The 22,433-nt window shown below is 39.0% G+C and overlaps 1 protein-coding gene across 5 annotated transcripts in view; it reads left to right on the forward strand.

The window, feature by feature from the left end:
* Positions 1 to 22,433, forward strand: part of TBL1XR1 (TBL1X/Y related 1) — a 112,710-nt gene that overhangs the window by 67,776 nt on the left and 22,501 nt on the right. For 2 of the 5 annotated variants that reach the window (XM_075761523.1, XM_075761525.1), the window contains exon 3: positions 10,238 to 10,305. The exons of the other annotated variants lie outside the window; for them this stretch is intronic. The gene's annotated coding sequence lies outside the window, so the exon portion shown is untranslated. The remainder of the gene's footprint in view (positions 1 to 10,237; positions 10,306 to 22,433) is intronic. 5 annotated transcript variants of the gene reach the window in all.

Consider the following 22,433-nt stretch of genomic DNA (forward strand, 5'->3'; position numbering starts at 1 on the left):
TATAATGAAAGGTGTTAATTTGGGAAGGCACACAATAGGGTTATTGTAATTTAGCAGTGGCTGACATGTCTCTCAAAACTCAAAGTAGGTTGTACTATAAATATAATCTCTTGTTTTGCAATTGACATTTTGCTAGTGGGTGGCTAATTGCTAATTTGAAGGGAAATAGACTAGAGATCTAATATTAATAACTAATTAATAGTTACGTGGATATTTTAAGTCTATTTTTCTGCTTGTTTATAGGCATATATTATTCATCTATGCTGTGTATCCTTCTTTGCATATATGTTTAATTCTGAGACTTTTGCTTCACTAACATTCATGCTTATGTGCCTTTGCAATCCAAAGCTTGAAAGCAAAGTTGATTGCATTTCTCGAAACCACTTTCTGAGGATGGTGATTTCAAAGTCATGACACTTAAACTATTTGCAGAAAAAGCCTCCCTCTTGAACCAAGACCGAAGACGAAACCCAACGGTGCGTTGCCTACATATCACCTTAATTTGGGAGTCCTAAATCAGCATCAGTACTGTATGTTTTCCTGTGTATACAGGGCAGTTTTTAGGCCTCCCTTGGAAGTGGAGGGCAAACAGGAGTAAAATAAGAAGGGGCATCACACAAGAAGCTTGGTCCTTTGGGATCAGAGTAAAACGTATTCAAGTACACGTTGCTTTTCACAGCGCACGTGTTACTGTACCAAAGAGATGTTACGTTCTGGTTTAATCTGATGGGAAAAATTTCTCTTCTATCTATTCACCTTGCCTCCTGCCTTCTCTCTCCCACTTACACTTCTCTGTAAATTAATAAGCGTGTGTGATACTCATGTAAGAATTCATTAAAAGGACAAGTTTATGATAAGGTGGGAAGATTATGTGAGAGATTATACTTTGCGTGTGCCTGATATTTCTAGATCTGTTTTGTCACATAGCCAAACAACTTTAAATGCATTCTACTAAACTTGATCGAGCAGTGCTGCGACACCCTAGGCTGTGACTGTTGTCTGTGGAATTTGTGTTCGTCTTTTGCATCGTAACTTCATGAGCGCTCAACTCCTGGGGAACAAAAATTGTTTCCCCACTATCTCTAGAGTTTACATTATTCATTTAGCTAGCCATCCTAGGAGGTTTAAGCTGTGTCCTAGAAAGCGTTTGCTGTTGCTGGATTAAAACCCTGTTATCTGGAAACTCACCTGTTAGTGGAAGTATCAAGGACCACATGCTGTATCTTCTGTATTAAGGTTTTCTCAGCATTTGTTGCAAGTGTGAGGAAAACCCCATAGTAATGCCAAACGTCTAACAAGCAGGTGTACTTTTCTGCCTTTTAATATCCTGGGTAGGGTAGGATACTACTGGAGGGTAGGGTGCTACAGCTGTTTGCTTGTTGGAGGGCACGGCTGTGGACGCTAGAGGAAGCGTAGTGCGGGGCTTTGAGCTTTCACAGCCTTCCTGGTAACTGCCGGCATCCTTTGAAAGGTGATGAGCTCCTGGTGTTTTTCCTTTGCTGCCCATCTCCCGAAAGCTGTGTGTCTGTGTGTGTTTCAGTGTAGTTCAGAGCATCATAGTTGTGAAAGAAACAATTAAGGACAGACAGATGCTGCAGCAAGCTTTTTGCTTCCATTTTCTTGCAGATATCCAAAGGTTTCAATTTTAAGGTGGTGGTAGTATGGGGTTTTTTTTTTGGGGGGGGGGGATGATGTGTTGGGTTTGGTTTTTTTTTCCTTCTTTCTGGCTCTTATGTACTTTCCTGTGCATAGTACAGCTCTGGGCAGGGAACCAACCCCAAACAACTTGTGTTACTGATGCAACGAGCTTAGCTGGAGAGATTGGTGTTTCAGGCATTGCTTGGGGGATCCAGGCCATTTCAAGACGTGCTTAAGGTTCACTTATTGTCCATTGATAACATGCAGCTGGTCACGTTTGTCCAGTTCACCATGGTCTGAGGAAGAACCGACACTACTAAGCACTCTCCTGCTCTGGTGATGAGAGTTGTATAAGGCGGCAGATAACGAGGCCCACGTTTAAACTCTGCAGGACGCTTGAAGCATCATTTCTCTCGTTTCACAGTCAGTTTGAGGCGTATTGGGAGTGACTGTCAGTGGTTTGTTTTGCAGTTTTTGTCCCTGTATATTTTTCTGACTCTTTTTGCGTGCCAGTACTTGTTTTTATTTTTGGTTCCAGACCCCGGGGAATATTGTATCTGTGCATGTGCTTATCAAATATAGTCCTGTGTGTAATGTAGTCCTGTTGATTTCACTGTAATCGTGAGAATCCGTCAAAAGGTGCACACTTAATCTACCAAGATTTATAGACAAATTTTAAGATTCTGTAGTAGTTGAAAAAAAAATCTGTAATACATTTAAAAATTTACAAAAATTCTCCTGCATTTCAAGCTGCAACTCCAGTGTTTTCTCCTCTGGCAAGAAACATGTCCGCATTTGGGCAATCCTGCTTGCCCTTGTAATATTTATTTGCTAATCTTTTCTATCAAAAGTAGTAAACCGTAGTTGTCCATGTACTAATATAGCAGGCCGCAACACTTCAAGCATCTTAAAAATTACCCATATGCCAGTTCTGGTACCGCAATGAAAGCGTCTGCCCGGTACCCTGCTCTGGGAGTACTAAGCAACAATTCCTCTACCGAGTTCTCGTGTCTTGAACTGGTGCCGATCTACCGACAAATTCAAGGAGCCCAGTGAAGGATTGCAGGCAAGGGCAATACAGTTGTGTGTATTGCAAGTAAACAAGTTCATGAGTAACGGTCACACCTTCCTCAGTTTTGAGGTACGAGACTTTTAATGGCTGCGTTTCTTGTTTAGTTTTGATGTATAGACTTGGGATTTATTCTTCGGTCTGAATGAATTTTTGACCTTTCTTCCTCTCGCCTTTGTCTCGTGTTCCGTAAGTATCCCAAGATGTGCTTCTTCAGTGTTTACGTGTCTCAAGGTGGTATTTTCCTACACAAACATGTAACTTTCTGAATAGCACCAAAAATTAGTGTCCTTTTGCAAACATTTTTTTAATCTCAAATTATTAAAGGCCCATTGAGTATGAAAATTAAGTAATGTAACTTTCCGCAAACATGCATATTTTTCAGTGTAATTGGAAGATGTTTTGGATTACTGTCTTTAGGCCTATAGAGCCAAGAAACCAATTATAGGCATGGTTAGAAAGCGATAGCTTGCATTAGTCAGATTGTAACAAGATTCCAATAATGTAAAATTGCTGCACGACAAATTAGTTTGTATAGATTTTGACAGTTGTTGCCTTTAATAAACTAAATTATTAAGCAATACACAGCTGCAATGCTTCCAAAATTGGAGAAAAATAGACTTTTATTTCCTTGTCAAAAATCTTTTCCATAGAGCAGCACTGCGGGCGTTGGTAAGCCTGGTTTAAATTGTTTGCTTGACTTTGTGAATCCATCTGTCCCAAGATAATTTTATCTCCGTAAGTAGATGACACACAGATTACAAGAGCTTCTTCTAAGACTTTGTCAGGCACCTTCTTTTTGCTGTTACTCCTGACAGATGCATTCACGATCTTTTGGGCTGCCACTTAGTTTACTAAGTTTTGGGGTTTTTTAACATGATTTATGAATAAATGGTGACTAGATTAATGCCGCCTGTTTATTTTCACTACAGGCCTGAGCCAAGAACTTAACTCGAGCCTCCCGAGAGAGTGCAAGAGCTATGTTGTAACTCCACATGACTACTCTATTGCAGCTCTGAAATCCAAAAACCTGTCTTTCCCTCTAGTAAAGTGTTACTACAATGCTATAAAATAAAGCAATATCTACCTAAATTCTAGAAATCAGGCTATTTAATCAGTAGCTTTGTTATGCTTTCACGTCCCGTGAGAAGTTCCAGAGCAGGTTTGAGAACCGCTGCGGTTGCCAAATGATGTTTGTATCTGCCTTGGCAAGTCTCCGTTTTAGTGATACGGACTTCAATTAGATATGACACAATTATGATATAACCTGCTTTTGGTCCAGTTTAGGACCAAGTCCCACTATTTTTATGTGCATACCCAAGCACATTAAACCCCAGTTTGAGGTGTGTACTCCTTCCCAGAAGTGCCACTCGAAGTTTATCAAGGAACCAAGGCTCCTGCAAGACATGGCCGCTGCCCGGCAGTTTGGCTCTAGCCTTCTCACAGTCCGCGAGCGGCAAGGGCAGATCTTACTTCTGAGTGTCCTTGTCTGCTGTCGCTTGGGGAGTTTCAGCTCTCACACTTTTCTCCCGGGAGAACGTGGTGGCACCGACTTACTGGGGGTAAATGGAAAGATGGAGGCTGCTCATTTTCTGTATTTGCAGGCGTGAAGCATGTAGCAGCCTTCTGCTCTGCGGTGGTGATTGCGGTGAGAGTTGCTGCCGTAAGATAAGTTCCTAGAGGTTATGTGCAGAATGGTGGTGGTGGGGAAGAGATGTTTTTGGGTTTTTTTTACTAAATTTTAAAATGGCAAAATTGAGGATTTTCAGGAACGAGTAAGAAGACCAGCTTTACAACGCTTTTGATCGGCTTATGTTTTGAAAGCTGCTTTTTCAGGAAAAAGAGATGCAAGCTCCAGAGATCAATTTTAATGAGTATGTGAAGTAGTGTCTGTAGCCTTTGCAAGACCAGTAATGAAACAATACAAGTGGAGGCAACCTTTAAAAAATGAAATTATTCTGCCCTACAGTTTGGTAAAAATCATTCCTGTGTTTGATTTTTCACTGAGAATATACATATAAAACTTGAAGGCTTTAAGCCAAATAGGTTTGAATTGTGATCAGGCTAAAGAATTGGAATAACTCTCAAATAGAAAGAATGAGAATTTCAGTGTCTTGTTTCCAAAATAGTCTGACCAATTAACTTTATAGAACTATATAAAAGTATTGTCTGTGATAGTACATAAGCAATCCATGGTGGGGGGGGGGGGGGAAATAGCAATACACATCAGCACCTTGGAGATACCCTACAAAATAGTAAAAAAAAAAAAAAAAAAAAAAAAAAGAGAGGCGGGAGGGGGGAAGAAGGAAAAAAGCCTGTCTTCCATGTATTAAGAATATTGGGCAATAGGAAATGCAAGTCCCTTTGCTCTAGTTCTTTAATTCTTTGGTTGTTTTCATTTAGTGTTCGAAAGCCATATCTCATTTGACGAAAACACAACACAATATAAAGCTCAGAAACCTGCCTGGTCAGTATACGCACCAGACCAAGCTCAGACAGATGGACACACGGCTTCCTTGGCATGCCGTCAGCAGCTAGTCAAGTATAAGACTTCTTGAGCACCATCAGTGGACTGTGAAAATATCCCCTGCGCTGGTAATGTGCAAGTTCTTAAATCGTTAAAAGGATGAATTATGGAAATGACAGCAGATAAGGGAGAGAATAACGGATGTGCGTTCACTTGGGACGTTGCCTTGAGGGTAGTCAAAGCAGAACATTAACGTTTTACAGATAAAGATCTTAAACTTCATAGTTTCATTTTCAGACCCAGGAATAACTGTTTTGCTAACAAGAACTGTTTAACAGTCCGGTTACACTTGAAGATGCAATACTGCTGGAGCTTTGCTTGTCTGTAGCGTTTTAATCCATGTCTGGTTGTCATCTGCCTGGGGAGCTTTATGGAAAATATTAGTTTCCTGGGGGTTTTTCACTTGAGTATGGTTATGACCCAAAGACTTTTAAACTTTGGTAATGCTCAAACTTGCCTGCATACATTTTTCAGTATCTGAGTAGTCTCACTCACAGTCCCTTTTGGCAGGATTAGGGCTGTTAGCAGTTTTGGAGTCTTCCTCTGCGATGAGCGTTCCTGTTTTCTGCTGAAATTACTGTCTGCTGTTATCAAGGAAATACCACTTTTATCATGTTCACTTTGTGATCATAAATATTATTCAGTGAATTGTGATCTTAAACTTTGCATGTGATAAATGCTTCATTGTCGGTTTAATTTCTGCTGCTGCGTTTGCTTGTGCTGCGTGTAAGCTTCTGAATTACAACAAAATATTTAGCAATCGGTGCAATCCCACTTGAAAATTAAACAGATCTGCTTATGTTTCGTAGAGCGATTCTAAGAGGCCGTCGTGAATTTTCCAACCCAAGACTTTGGTTTTCTCTAAGCCGCCTCTCCTGTTAGTTGTGTTTTTCTCTCAGGTGTGGCAAAAAGTGGTGCTGTTTGCAGAATCAAAATGGAAGAGCAAATCTTGTTTTTGTAGATGAACCAACCCTTATTTTGTTAACGCATTACTTGGATTTCAGTTTCTCTGCTGGTGACATTTGTTGGTTGGGTGGTCTTTGAAATAGAGGGATTAGAGAGAATAAGTGGTAGTGAGCAGATCAGATATCTCAGCGGTAACATTTGGGTTTATGTAAATAGAGGGAGAAGCAGACCAGAAATTCTGCTCGCTCATAGGACAGAGTAAAAATAAGACCTTATTCGTGCATTGAGCTCTCTGAATATCCAAAAGCATGCGTTAAGCATGCGTTATAAAGTTCAAGAGAGAGACTTGAATTTTTATTTAAAGTGCATTTATACTGAATTCTTTTTCTGTATGCGTGTGTTTCATTGCCTTAGTAGCAGTCTTTGCTGTAGTCATAGCAAAAGTCATCATACAGAAAGAAAACAACATCAAATACTATTAACAGGTGGTCCAGTGGGAAAGACAGCAGTAAACTTCCTAAAAGTGGATCATTTCTCTCTCCCTGATGGGCCACATTCAATTTATAAAATGCACGTCAGTATTTTTTATGAGGACGTAATTTACTTTTTTGTCTCTTTTTCCTAACTATACATGATTTAATATCAAAGCAAGCAAACCCTCTAGGCAGTCATTCAAAAAAGATATGTTACTTGTTTGTTAAAAAAATCCATTTTTGATTATTTAAAAAAAAAAACATTACATTGACTTCAGAAGTCCCAATCTAATAGTAGTAAGGATTTCAGTTATGAGTCATGGAAGAACCTATAATGAAAATTGCTGCCCAAAAGCTTGGGAGGGTCACAAACAAAGCTATCATTTTAAGAGATTAAGTCAGTCTGGTTTGGATAGCTATGTTCCTTTAATTTAGAGAAATACAAGACACACTTTTCCCTGGATTTCTTTCAGGGAAAGGTGGTGGATGAAGTGGGTACGTAGGACTTGGTGCTCATCAAGGACCATGCCCTCGTGGCAGGTGAATCCAGCATGGCCTTCTCTGGTACCCTGTCCTCCAGCTTCACTAACTACTTCGAGAGTGACGTTTTCGCAGGATCTTCTTTAACTGACTATTTCTGTTGCTGCCTTGTGCCGAAAGAAGTGCAATATGTTTACATGTGGCATCGTCACATGTATTGGTGATAGTGTGATAAAATTCTTGCTCTGTAATTAATTTTGAAATTAGGTAGGAAATTAGGGAAGTTAAGTATATTTTTGTATATGGTTTTTAAATGCATAGATATTTTAAGCTGCAGAGGGAAGGATTTCATGCTCATGATACACAAATTCTTGCATGTGACTGTGAAGTAATCCACAGCATTACTGCAGAATGAAAGTTAGAAGAGTGGATGGATATAGGAAGTGAAATTCTGCCCCGTGATTATAGGTGAGCCACCCTTTGATGTGCTTCATTTCATCACATCGCTTGGTAGGAATATAATTAAATGTGAAATTTTTATCTTACATGCTACAAATTCTGTTCACGTCACTAACTTATATTAAAATAAAAAGCTACACGTATTCTATATAATGTGTAAGTCTTTGCAGTACACACAATAAATTTTACTCTTATTTATTAATTTGAAACAGGATTAAAGTGTTTCCAGGAGAAATATAATTTAGGGGATTCTCTGATGGTCTCATTATGTGATGCAAGTGACTGCAGAAGTAGCTGGCTGTTAGGATCCATCTGAAAAACTACTTTTGTTTCCTAGTTATTCTTAAAAGACCTGTTAAGTTGGGCGGTGCATTGAATTCTTGCTGTGCCCCCTTCAGCCCTCTCCATTCCATGGCAAATTAGTTAACTGTGAACAGCTTTCCTGTTGTTAGTGTAGGGGAGGTTAATGCAATGAGGAATGTCTAGTGCTCTGTGCACGTTGTGTTTTTGTGTGTGCTCTGTGGGCAATTGTGGAGAGGAAAGGAATTCCTCTTAAAGTAGCTTCTGTTGAGAGTGCGGTGGTGTACGCTGCTCAGCTGCGGAGCCTCCTGGGTCTTTCTCCTGTTTGACATCGTTTTTGGGGTGATGTCAATTAGCTACTTGAAACAGAATTTACTCTAAATGAATGAAAAACACTTAATGCAAATGGAAAATGCACAAAGTTCAAAGCATGTAAATGTTGAAACTTATTGCCCCCTCTTGTTTGTTCAGCCAGCAGGATCAACATCCCCTTTTAATGACCTTTTGCACCATTGTTCATCTTGGAGTTAAATTTTTATAAGTGTTTTAGACTTTGCTTCTGGTTTGGTGGTTGTTTGTTTTTTGTTTTTTTTTTAAATTTAGTTTTAGCAATACAGTTGATATATACAGTTAGGTTCACAGAAATGATCAAGGCAGTACGTTAACAGCCTAGCAGAGAATTAAAATTACATTAATATTGGGTCAGGACCTTTTCACTTCTCTTGTGAGGCACTGTCAGTAAGTGTTTTTACAGAGAAGGACCAGGACACTTTTCTAGTCCAAGGTGGTGGTACTGGAGTGTTTTTCTTAGAAATGTAGTAATGAGTAAACAGACTTTTATTATGAGGAAGCTGGTGATCTCCAAGTGATGCTTTGTAGCATTTACTTCTCACGCCTCTAGGTCATAGTGTTTCTATCTTCTAATTCTGAAAAGGAGAACCATTAATATGTAAATATTAACTAAATATTAATTAAATAAATGACGCAGTTTCCATGTATGTGGAGGAGTGTAGTACCATCGCTGTTCGTGGCATTCCCCCTTCTCTCACCTTGGGATCTTCCCATGGATTTGAAGACCGTGTCCACCCAGCTGTCAGGAAGGAGGGAAGGAGCAGATACTGGTTCACTAGAATCTCTTGGGAATTTAAATACGGAAAATGATCGTTGAGCAAAATATTCTGTAGTTGCTCAATCAAAACAAGGAAAAAACATTTTGAAGTCTTATTTGGCTCAGTGGCAAAAACATTTTTTGCTGCTCAGTGGCAGCAAAACAGGGGATTTCTTAGAGGTCAGTGATTATTTTTTAAGATGATGGAAAGGTAAATGCTAGGTGCTGCTTAAGGCATGCATTGTCTTCCTTGGTTTTAGTCCTTGTTTTAAGGAGGTCTTTGGGAAGTTTCAGTGTTATTTGTAACACATTTTATGAGCATTTGTGGATGGAGTTCAGTGTTTAGAAAATAGTTTGCTGTTTTAGTGATCCTCTTCCGTTTGGGGCAAGGTTATCTGATTTACTGTCAAGTACGTCCTGCTTCAAACAGCTTTTTTTTGTTTGTTTGTTTGTTTGTTTTTGGATATGTGGATTTATTTCTTGTGGTGCCCAGGCAGTGTTCCCATGCTTTTACCTTCAAACCTTTCTCCTTAATCCCTTAGTTTATGTAAGATTGTTCTCTAATGATTTCATCTGGAATGAATATTGGCTGTAGGAATCACTATGTTATACAAATGTAGGATCAGGAATTGTTCTGATCACAGATGCATATTATACTTAACTCCTAGGGAGTGTTTAACTTTTGAAGTCACTTGTGGAAATTAACTCCATGAGGGCATTTTAAGGATTTTTTGATATAACACGTTCTTTTAAATTCGTTGGTGTTAAATTCATATCCAAAGTGGTCAATTTTGAAAATACTGGGTGGTTTGATTATGGCCTTGTGTTTCCTATTTTTTATCTTGCTATTGAGTCTTTTTAGTTGTATATTCTAGCTAACACTGAAGTAAGCTACCGCATCAATACTTAGCCATTTGTAAACTTTAATCTGGATTCTCATGAAGTTCCCCTTTGTCAATATGGGCAGCCAAAAACCCCAGAAATTCCATTAAAAGTAATGCTCTGTTCTGTGATAGGGTTTTCTTTTTGACTAAAAGAGTGAGAAGAGGATAGATTTGAAACTGTGCCTATATTTTTTGAATAAATTTCATGTAAGTAATCAAAAGATGGTCTTGAAGTTTTGTTGGTTTCTTATCTAAGCATATATAGTAATCAGTAGGAAACTGTTGTTTTAATGCTTTCAGTAAAAAGACTGGTAGAAAAATAGCTGTTATCCTTTTTTTCATCCTTTAAAATAAATATTGATAGAAAGTATCATAATATGGTTTGTGTTACAGGTGGTGTAATACCAAGGGCTGTACTGCTGCCACATCACAATTTTGTGGGGTTTCAGAGAGTAGTTCTGGTAAGGACACTCAATGATTTATCTATTTATTTGTCATAAAAGTGGACTGATAAGTTTGGTACATTTACGGTATTTGTTAGGTATCAGTTTCTGCAGTCCGCTGAATCTTTACATTAAGTGTTCTTTTATTCAATGGTCTTTAACAGCTCCTTTTGGAACTGTTACTGTCTTGTGTTAAATCCATATTCATTTTGTTGAGAGTTGTTATGATATAACACATCAATTCACAGCATGGAAATACTAATAAATAGACCTTTTGACAAAACACCTTGTAAAAACCGTATTGTCTACTTGAAGCGTGATGACGCTATTGCCTTAGTGTGTATCAATTTTTTTAAAAGGGTGAAAAGTTACTGTGTTTTGATTATAGTGTGGTTTTGGGTGTTTTGGGTTTTTTTTTCCAAGTACTAAAGTCTTGGCTTCCTAAAGGAAAATACGAATATGTAGTTCAGAAAGCAAACATACAGACCGTGTGCTGTTACTAGTCTCTTCTTAAATTTAATGTACACTCATGATTTTGCAATTGTTTTCTTTAAATGTATGTAACTGCAATCCTCCTATCATTTCTTTTGACTTTGCGTACTTTCCTTAAACATATTTTCTTATCTCCTCTCCATGGCTAGAGTTACAAGGGAGATGAGATTACCTTACTTTTTCTAATAAAGGGAAAATTAGTTCTCAACCAGTGTGCCAACAGCAGTGCTTACGTATTGTGCAAGAGCACAATTGAGTATTTGTTCTTTCAGAAGTAGATAACTGATACCACATTTGTATCTGTAGAATTTTTAATATATGCTGTAATTTAACAAATGTCTTGTGGGTGTAGCAGATGTCTTTTCTTTTCGTTTCCCTCCCCCCCCCCCTTTTTTTTTGAATCACAATCCCTTAAAGTTTTTAGCAGGCTCTATTTGTGTACTATCTTAGGTCTATAGAGGGCACTCAAAGGCAGAAGGAGTTTGTTTTACCAAACCTCACCTTGCAAGTAGACCACCACAAAGTAAAGAAGGATATTGCTGACTGTTCTTTATGGCCTTGGTCTTGCAGGGAACTATTGTACTGGCTCTGCTCCAACAAATCACTTAGGCAGTTGAAGTCAACGGGACTAGAATATGTTTAAATATTCTTCTGGATTGATCTGTATCTATGTATACTTTCACAAGCTGTTTTTTTTTTGTTTTCTAAAACCAAGATAGGGTACACAAGAACGTCTTAATGGGATTCTCTAGTCAACTAAAGAAACTAGTAGTAGGTCTTTCAATGTTGAAGATATTGGGGGGGAGAGGCTTGCTTGAGAAGGATCTGGAGGCCGATAAATTAGGGAAGCAAAAGGATGCCATTTGAAAATGCAAGTGAGTTAGTGTAAAGATTGAAGCCATTTTCCCTGCTGTCGTTGCATTAGATGGGTCTATCTAAAATATTTGGACATGGTATTTGTCCTGGTTTCAGCTGAGATAATTTTTTTTTTTTTTCTAGTAGCTGATATGGTGCTGTGCTTTGGGTTTAGTATGAGAGTGGTGTTGATAACACACTAATGTTTTTAGCTGTTGTTGGGTAGTTGTAGTGTCTACACTAAGTCAAGGACTTTCCAGCTTCCCACGCCATGCCAGGTGCACAAGAAGCTGGGGGAGCACAACCAGGACAGCTGACCCAGGCTGGCTCAAGGGATATTCCTGACCATAGAACGTCATGGCCCGGATATAACTGGGGAAGCTAGCTGGGAGGTGGGATCGCTGCTCAGAAACAGACTGGGCATCAGGGATTTTTTTCTGTGTGTGGTGAGCAATTGAATTTGTGCATCACTTGCGTTTTTTATTATTACTATTATCATCCTCCTCCTCCTCCTTTGTTATCCTATTAAACTGTCTTTATCTCAATACCTTGAGCAGGTACAAATAATGCTTGTAGGCTTACATTAGAGTTTCTAAATATTGGAGTGGAAGAAAATAGGCTTTCAGGGAGCTCTTTGGAGTCTGAGAAATACTGAAAATTTTTCAAAATGTTGTGAGCAATTTGTGCAGCACTTATTAAAGTATAATGTCATCTGGAGAAGTCATGGACTTCCTCTCTATCATCTCTTTATTTTCAAATGCTCCTATTACTGGAAATGGGTGAGCAGAATTTTTCATGCGTGGAACCTGTTATTCCAGTGTTTGAGGTAAGGTAAAAATAACCTAACATGGTGGCTTTTTCTTTTTTTGAAAAGCCGTCCTATCTAATTTGTTTAAATCTGAACTAGCAGAAGTAGTTACTGTGATTGCTTAATTCTGCAAAAGATAGAGTAGAGGTCATTTGTGGGACAATTTGAAGACCATTTCAGTGCAGCTGCCTATGTAATAGTAGCCTGCAGTTATAAGCCATGGTGTATTTCCACCTCTGCTGATGTTTTAACTTGACTAAGCAAAACTGTTTTCTCTACACAAAGCTGTGATCATGTTTCCAGCTGTACCAGTAGAGGAGACTATTTAATTCAAAATATTACCTTCTAATGGAGGTGAGGGATTCTTACCGGACAGATGATGTGTCTTCACGTTTTGGATAGTTTGCTTCAAAGGAGATTAATTCAAAAATTAGTGAGAATGGATGTCTGATGTTGGCCTAAGCAGTGAGAAAGAAGAGGAAATATCCTGAGTTTGAACTTTTTATTTTAATTGGATCCTTTGTGACTTTCAGCCCATTTGATAAGAATTTCTTCAGTAGACTTTCCTGCCTCTACTGTACTAAGCCAACAGTTTTAAATTCTAAGGTTTTTATGTGTGTGTATAGGCACTTATGCAAGCAGTTGCATACAGCTTTGAAGGATGCTCCCCTCACTTAACAAAAACTTCATATACAACAGGCTACTTTAGTATAGCTTTTTTATATCCCATGTGCTGTACAGACAAGCAAAAATAGTGTTCTTTTAAACTATCTTTTAATATAGTTTTGAAACTCATTGCGTATCCCTCTACAGGTGTGTTCAGGTTCCTTTCACTAGTCAGACCCGCTGTACAGTGCCAAATTAGCAAGAAGAACATTTGGTACGCTTCCTTAATCTTCTAAGATCAACAATGCAATTGCTTCTACAGATACAGGTGACTTCACAATGTGTAGGAGCCATCTGGGGCTGTGTTATGGCAGGCATGTTCATCGGGTCTCTGGGAATTTTTCCTTCACAGTAGTATAAATACGCCTCTAGACTTAAACACTGATGAAGTATCAGAACTTGGCATTCATTCAAAGTTGCCCTTAGTCTAGGATAATTTGAGTTAGGTAAAATATTCCATTTTAACAGACAAGGAAAGAAGCTTGTTTTTATTTTTCAGGGCACTTTGTAGAAGAAAAGACTGCTCTTTGATGATTCAGATATTGGAACAGGTCCCAGTTTAAAAAAAAAAAAAAAAAAAGGATCTATTGCAGGGTATGGAAAATCTGGTCAATGATGATGACTGTATTGCCTGTCTTTTCTATGTATTATAGACATATCACCTCAGCATATATGCTGTTCTTCATACGCTGCCAAAAGACCCTTGATACAGCTTCATTTAGAGAAAAAAAATAAGCAGATGCTGAAGGCAGGAAGGGAGACCAACTCAATGTCTAGACAACCTTTGGAGGCATGAGTGAGTTTTTCATTAAATGTATGTACTTGAAGGGAAAAATCAATACTATTTCTTATGGAAATGTGGGTATAGCTAATATGGATGGAGACATTCTCTGCCAAAATACATAGCAGTAAGACCTAGACAGTATCATTTTTACTCATGACAACTTAGTCAAACTTTGAGATGTGGTACAGAGTAGGATGTAGAGATGTGGGGATTGCGTGTCTGCAATGAAGGTGGTTATTGTAGCAGAATCTGAAAGTTACATAAATTAAGGAAAGAGATACTTGCAGGCTTGGAAAACAATGTGGCCCTTGTTGCAGAGTTACTGGAGCCGAGGAGTTTTTGTCGGAGCTTCCTATGTCCCGGCAAGGGTCTTGTGTCTGCAGCTCAACTCCTTGTGTAGTTGAGTCTCCAGTGCCCTAGTGGAAGCTGGGACTATGCGAGTCATTTCGTTGCCTCTCTCGTTCTTTGGTTGTTGCCTCGCTGCCTCCTAGTCCATGTGTCAGAGGCGGCAATGACAGCTGTGAGAGACCAACGGTGACAGAGTGGTGGCCCAGGAATGCCCAGTCTTTTATTTCAGTAAAAGTAAAGCAGTACTCTGCCCTCACAACCTGTGCCAACAGCCCTTAAAACGTGCCTCTGGACTGCCGTTCCAGCGCTGTCTCAGGCACACGTGCCTGCTTGCCCAGCAGCTGTGGCTGGTGCAGCATCTCTCAGATGTTTCTTGGGTTTGCTGTTGCTTTATTTCTCTGTTACTTCTTAATAGATCGCATCTGTATTGCAGATTGGTATACAGTGCAGTGAAAGAAGAGATGAGAACTTTACGTTCGTCTCACATTTTTGTTATTTTAGGAAAAATAGGACAAGTATGTTGATCGTGCTGTGTCACAGCCTAAGACAAATGAATCATTGCGTTCTGTCTGTCGTGTTCATGAGTGGCCGTGCCCAGCCTCCTTAGGAGGGCTAAGGTCATGGATATTAAACTCTGACTGTAATACTTGATTTAAGTTTAACAGATAAGAGCTTTGACACTCTGAATATCAAAAATAATGTTTGTCAGACAGTGTTTGTATCTTAATTTATTTCATGGGTTTTGAGAGACACGTCAGCTTGGTCTTAGGAAGTACCCAGAAAAGGCAAATACTTCACATCCTGTTCTTCATTAGAAGCCTTATTGGAACTGACTTCTAAGTGTTTTAGGTGCTTCTGGAAAATTTAGCTACTGAATTTCAAAGTCCACCTGAAGTTAAATCTTGAGGTGCTAAAGTAAATATGGTTGGTTTCTGATCCACTTACAAATTCATTTTAGAAAAAGGACTGTTGAAGTGTTAAATTCATTTTAATTAGTACATCTCTTTCTGAGGAATACCCTTAATCATTTCTTCCTGCTAATTATTCTTTAATTAGAAAAAAGAAAAAAGTGCAGATGAAGATGGTTTCATACTGCCCTTTTGCACTTGATCTTGTTTGCATTGGTAACTGATGTGTCATTTAAGCTTAAACACTGCAATTTGATTATTCTTGAACAAAAACATGCTACAGTTCTAGGATAGTTTTTAAAGACTCAGAGCTGAGGTTTACACTTAAATGCTGCTGTTGCATTTGATTTTATTTGGGAATAAAAGAAAGTGGTGGTGTAGGTGATACTGGAGTGGTTATGAGGAAAGGATGTCTTGCAGATTAGCAGTCTGATAAGGCAGAGATAGTGGAGGAGCGTGGAACTAGACATACTTAATGTAGAGTTGCATGTTCTTCTTTTTTATGTTCATATGACCAACTGCAGAAGCATGTTATCTATTTTTTTGGTTTTATGAAAGGTGTTTGGGGTTTTTTTTTCATTTTTTAAGGTCCTGAACTCATAATGGTTATTTACCTGCAGATTCCCACAGGCTCATTTCAGGCTGCTTTAGTAAACAGGGCTGGATGTGAAAATGCTTGAGTAAAGGAAAGAGTTGAGTTTTTAATCTGAGGGTAAACTTTCTTAAGCCTTCCTTAAAACTCTCCATTCATGCATAATGCTGCAGTCAATCATGAGTTACACATTTTTAAATCTTTTAGGTGAACATCTTGGGGCTAGAAAGAACTTGTCAGTTTACATTTAATTTATTCCAGGCTTTAGGATATGTTTCATGGTTGTAGAGAACTTTGAACGCTAAATATGATGAATGTTGGCGCATGTTTTCAGTTCTGCAGTTAGATTCTCAATGTGTTTAATATCTGGGTTAATAGAGAAAAACATGTCTAAAGCACAGTGTATTTCTACTGTTAACATTTGTAAGTACCAATCTACCTGTTTTGCCATCAGTCTGCAACTCATGAGTAATACTGGCCTTGTCCCAAGTAGTCAGAAGCCATTATAAAAACCAAACCAAACCCCTTGCATTCTTGGGATCATTAATTCATTGTTTTCCCTATCTTTAGGGCACAGTTTTCTTTATCATCTCAATTAAAAACAAAATAATAAAAAATATCTGGCCTCCTCTTCAGTAAGTAGCAGGTTCTGATGTAGTTGCTCTTGATTAATGGCCACTAAATCTGGAGATGATATCTTTCCTTGTTAACAGTTTATATTTTCCTGACTTGTAATTGTTATAAATTGTAACTGAAGGATCTTCTCTGTGCCCTGTGAGGTTGTTAGGGTGTTTTTCCTTTTTTTCACCCTATTATGATATTTTCTCATGGGGGTTTTACGTTTCACCCTTCATTTCTCAGAAACAGTGGACTTGGAGCTGTTAGTATTCAACAAAACATCTGCCTCAGGAAAAAATTGGCAGCTTCCATGCATTCACAAAGGAATTTCAGAAAAATTATTTGTTATCCCCAAACTAGATGCTGCCAGAGTATATAATTCCAAAAGTTCTTTTCTCATAGGAAAGGCGTTTAAGACTAGGCTTAACAATGGGAAGACAAGCCAGGTTTATTTGCGTTTAGATAGATCAAACCCTCTTCACCTGCTTTGTGAACAAAGCACCTTGTTAGTGTCTCTCTTTTTTTATTTTTTTTTCCCCTAATCAAATTGCATATTTATATCCCCAACGCTGCAGAGTTGTGCTATATCTGATGATTCAAGATCTTTTCTAAAGTAATGTAGGAGTTGGGGAAGATGCTCAGCATTGTAAATTCTTTACTCCAGTGAGGTTCATAGACCACCCCTTCTACTGGGTCTTCCACTGCATAAAATGCTTCTCTTGTTCCGTTTATGTGGTTAGTATTATTTATAGGGTAGTCCTGTCAACTTCTATGCTGAAAATAAAATCTGCTTTTGGTATTAGCTTCATAGGTGCTAAAAAAGCTGAGGTGAGAGTGCTCAGGCTCGTACACCAAGGGCAGGGCAAACAGGGAGATCCTTTGTTGGAAAAGGTCATGTTCGTGTAGCTGTCTGTGTCCAGACTGATGTAAGTGCGTTTGGCTTTACTTTGTCTTTCGTCATTCACCGGGAAATACTAACCAGGCCTCAAAGACGTGTGGGAATGTAGGATAATTACCTGAGTAATGATAGCAACCTTAATAAAACATAAAACCCTAGCATTTCACAAAACAGACACAATCCAATTCCATGAGGCAGTAGTGGCCTCTAATGGGGGTTTCAAAACATAGACTCTAGCACAAGTCATTGCTGCAGAGCTGGTGATCTCGGATCCCCTAGGTAAGGGCTGCTGGGGTCCCAACAGCCTCAGCCTCACAGGTACCAGGGCTCACCGCAGAGGAAGATTTGGGGTCGTCTTGGTTTACTTTTGGATATGGAGGAATTACAGATGTGCAGTATGGAATGGACTTGAGCAAGGAGTTGCCCAACCTTGTGCTAATGTGAGTTGTAGATGTCCACATGGTGCAGAGGGGTGCTGTGAGAAGATGCTGGTCGGTTCTGGCAGGCGTGCTGTCGTCCTGGGTTCTGCACTTGTTTGGATGCTGCTAACTCCGATCTCTGCTGTGCTTTGTTACTCTGCGTAGGTATAACTCCAAATCGCCTCAATTTGTTGTTGTTATGGCAGCATTAAAAAAAAAACAAACCCAACCCTTCTTAATCAAGAATGAGGGAACCCACTGCGGTAAATACACTGAAGTGAGTCAGACAAAGGCCTTTCTCCTGCAGGCACTTCAGGACGTGACTCAGGGCACAAGGCTAAACAAACAAGGACAAATAAAATGAACAGGGCTTAGTTGGAATAGAAATCACTGTTATTGAAGATGAATTGAATTTTTTTCAACCACCACAGTTTATTTGTGCAGAACATTAGCAACTCGTGTGTTGTAATGGAAAAGTAGTGAAAGAAGAATGTAGAAAAAGAAATGACTGAAGGAAGTACAGATAAAGTCAGCGCTCTTGAAAGTAGTTGGAGAGATGAATTCAGGAGTGCAGAGTACATGTAGGCAGTGCATGGTGAAGAGGTGAAAACCAGGGCAAATGCGTGACCACAGGCTCAAGATCGTATGTCAGATCAAGAGATGAAAGCTGGAAGATGGATCACCAGCTTGGAAAGATAGCAAGTACAGCGGATAGAAACTGTAAAAGGGTGACGGCCCTGGGAAATGGAAGACGAGTCCGTACACCCATATGGAGAAAATCGCTAGTCAAGATAGGGATGCTGTTGCAGGAGTGCAGTGATATTTTTCCACAGATGCTTGTAAGAACCGCATATGCTGTTTTATTACCATCAGGTAGCAATATAAATATATTAATTATAACAAACAGAATCCGTGTCAGGCTACACGGTCACTAATCACTGTTCCACAATAGGGTTTCCAGAAAAAAAAAACCAACAAACAAACCAAAACCAAACCAAAACCCAAATAAAACCACAGACAGTTGAAAACCAACTAATTGCGACAGTCTGCTCAAACTTCAGTAGTTTTTCATTGACAAATGAGTCGCATTAGTCCAAGCTCAGAATTAATCTTTTTTGTAAGCCATCAGTATGCAGGTCAGCAGCAGCAGCAGCAGCATAGTGAAAAACTGTGTCACTGTTAGTGCACCAATATCCATCAGCTCCAGCGACTGATGTAGATGTAATCACTGTCTCTAATAGAAATAGAGTCAGGGTAATGGAACGTTGTCACAGGATCAATGTCTCCTGTTTTGAAAATAAACCCCCTTAGCTTTGCCTTTGCATTTATGTACCAGCAGGCGACCACATCATTCAATTCAATTGACGCAGTCCCTTAGAGCCCTGAATGATCTATTGTGGGAACATCAGGAACAGTGTATTGGAAAAAATGGAATGTTCTTGATCAGACTCACAGGCCACGTTATTCGGTGGGTTTTCCAGCAGCGAAAATGAGAATAAATCAGCTGAGAGCAGAAATGTAGCACAGTATGGAGATCTTTAACTCCGTTTAACTGTTCAATTTCTACATGTTGTTGATCAAAAAGCTTGAACCATAGTACTTGTGCTTATTTTCAGTGATGCATGGTCACAAATGGAAGACATTTTTGGACATCGTTCCTCCCCTCCCTTAGTCTCAGCAGAAGCTCTTGATAGGCCTCGTTTTGCCTGACTCAAGAGCTCTTCTCAATCAGTTATTTTCTCTGAAATTTTTACACAGTTTGATCCAAGCGAGGATTAATGGGCGTGCTCCCACATTAATCCATAATTAATTTTTTGCTAGGCTTTAGTGCAGCACAGGAGATTAGCAGTCATATAGTTGCACGCTTAAAACTTGGTGGTACAGGTATATTGCATGGGATTTTAAAGAACGTAGCGGATAATGCTTCTTCCAGTTTTCATCTTTCTACCACTTGATTCTCTGTCTCTGGACCTAGAGAATATTAGCAGGCCGTTACTTTAGCACTTAGTAAAGCCATTTACCAATTTTACAAAGCCTTCTAGAGACAAGGTCTATATGTTTGATTGCAAAATCCTTAGTTTATTTAAATTAAGTATTCCTGAAGGATTGTAACTCTGTCTAAAGGGACATCCTTCTAATGGCCTAGGAATGGAAGCTCCCCAGCTTTCTTGATGGTACCACTGTTCCCATGATGGCCACTCTAATAAGAAGATTTCCCCCTTTCGAGGACAGATGTCTCTCCCTGGAGTCATGACAAGTGTTTGTCTGGTACTTCCCTCTCCGTTACAGAGTAGATACCGGTTAGTATACAGACCCTGGAAGGTGTACTTTGCAGGTCATCTTCTGAAACAATCCATACTGGCCAAGCCTGTACTACTGATTCCCCAGGTAAATGTGCTAATTCTGGTGATCAATCAGAAGTTAACCGTTTCTAATCAATTTTAGAAATGCTGCATTTCCAGTTTTGTTGCCATAGGCATCTGCCCGGCTTGTGCGCAGATAGAGCAGTCTAACCCTGAAGGTCATCCCATCAAGCCACTGGTTCCTCTTCTCTGAAAAATGCCTTTGGTCTGGATTAGGTGTTTGATCAAAGAGAATTTCATAATGTTTGGTTATATTTACTGGAGTGCTCTGAAAATTATTTAGGTATTGACAGAGGGCAGTGGTTTAACTTTTTAATGATTACTCGTGGACAGTTTTCGTTTAATCCCAGTTTGAGCTGTGTGATTAAAACCCTTCTCCTTGAATGCCTTCAGGGGAGCAAGGTGGGATGTTTGGGGCTGGGATCTTGGGGGGAGTCAGGGAGGGATGGCTTTCACAAAGTAGTCAAAATTGAGGCAGGACTTTCTTCTGGTGGTTTTACTGACGTATGGGGATGCGTGTTCTGAGCAGCTGGGTTTGGCTTTTAAGTTTTGAAGGAATAACGTATTTGATCCTGAAGACAGATGTATCAGAACTACCTCCATTTCAACAGGGTTGTAATTATCATGCAGAAGAGTTGTGCCTGGAAAGAGATGTCTGTTTTCGTTGTTCCCCAAACAGTTGAAAAGTCTTTACAATACTGATATACAATACCTTTTTGCTATTCTGATACAGGAAATAAGGAGAAAAGTCTCCCCCAAACATGTAATTTCTTCTTGTGTTGCACTGTAACAAGGAAAAAAGATTTGAGAATCTAAAGGGCATTGAATAAAGTGTCAGTACCAGAAATATCCATGTTTCTTTAGTCAGTCTAGGGATTTACAAAATATGGCTGCCAAGAATCACTGCAAGATGCCCTATAGCTGTCCAGGAAGATGTATTTTTAACTCTAGAAAGCATAGAAGTTTGCAGCTTTGTAGCCATAGCCCTGGAAATACGATACTGAATATACTGTCACTCGTGTCTCTGCTGTAACATCCGGAATCCCAGTCTCCTGGGTCACGCAGCATATGACTTTGGGGAGGAGATTCATAGTTCAGTAATTAAATACTACTTTGCTCTAGGCAAAACCAACAAATGGGCTTCATCTGGAGCTTATTTTGTAATAGTACTCAGGACTGTGCTTGGCGTTTCTGGGGACTGAGTACTCAGATAAGTAGACAGTAACTGTTATTTTTAGCTAAGGTTTTGGGTGGGTTTTGTTTTGTTTTGTTTTTCCCTTTCAGGGTTGTAATTCTTTTTCTTCGGAAAATTTCAAACTGGCTTTGTCATCTTGTATGCTTCGTACTCTCAAATTGGCACGGAAAGACAGAGACTGTTGCCATAAATTAGGTCACTAAAGCTGAAGTACAGAACACAAGTATTTATTGCCTGAGCTAAGGAAAACAATTCAGATGAGGAAAGGAAAAATTATTTTTTTAGTATTCGGAAATGAAGCTGTATTCTTGAGAGTAAAAGCAAAGCAGTACAGTTAAAAGATGAACATGAGAAGCATCTCGTTTTAAATTGCTAGAAGGAAAACTAGCAAAGCTTGATCATATGGGAAATCAGTAAGAAGGTTCATTAGGTAGAATTACAGATAATTTTTTTTATGCAAGTTCACATTTGGCATAGGTTATTGAATCTTAAAATTTTAAAAAGGGCACATTTAAATAATAGCAATTTAGAGACACAGGTAAAAACGCAGAAAATGAGATAACTTTCATTTTGAAAAATATTACACTAAAGCTTATGCTTTTAATTTAAAAACATTTTCCTTTAAATTCAGAAGGTTAGAAAGAATTCCTAATTGCAGATTGTCAGATAGTAGGAGAACTTTAATAAGGGCTCATTTGCATTGTGCCCAATACAATATTGGACCTCGTCTCTCAAATGAAGATGTGAAAGAGCAAAAAGGAGTGTTTAGAGCAATTAGTTGATAGAGTTAAAGAAGACTTAATTTTTTTTTCTTCTTTTTAAAGTATGAGAAAATGTTCATTTTGAATGAAATTAATGCCCAATAAGTTCTTATGCAGAAAGATGTACAACATTGGTCATACACTGCATGCTTGGCGTGCAGGAACCACTGATTTATTTTATGAGTTTTTCTTTATAAACTGTTTCTAAAGGGCTGTACAGAACTCTTCTTTGGCTGTAGTCTTACTGAGTGCAGCAGCCATTTGGGGTAGACCCACCATGTCTTGGGAAGAGCCTTTGGAGAACAGCAGCCACCAGCGCTCTGTGGAGCCCTGGGTTAAAACTCCAGTTCTGCAAGCCTCTCACATGGTGAGAAGTTCTGAATCCTGGAGTTTGCCTGGTCCAAGTGGTTGGATTTAAGTAGCACCCTCTTCACTTTCT

The sequence above is a fragment of the Balearica regulorum genome, chromosome 9 (assembly GCF_011004875.1).
Source record: "Balearica regulorum gibbericeps isolate bBalReg1 chromosome 9, bBalReg1.pri, whole genome shotgun sequence".
Lineage (NCBI taxonomy): Eukaryota > Metazoa > Chordata > Aves > Gruiformes > Gruidae > Balearica > Balearica regulorum.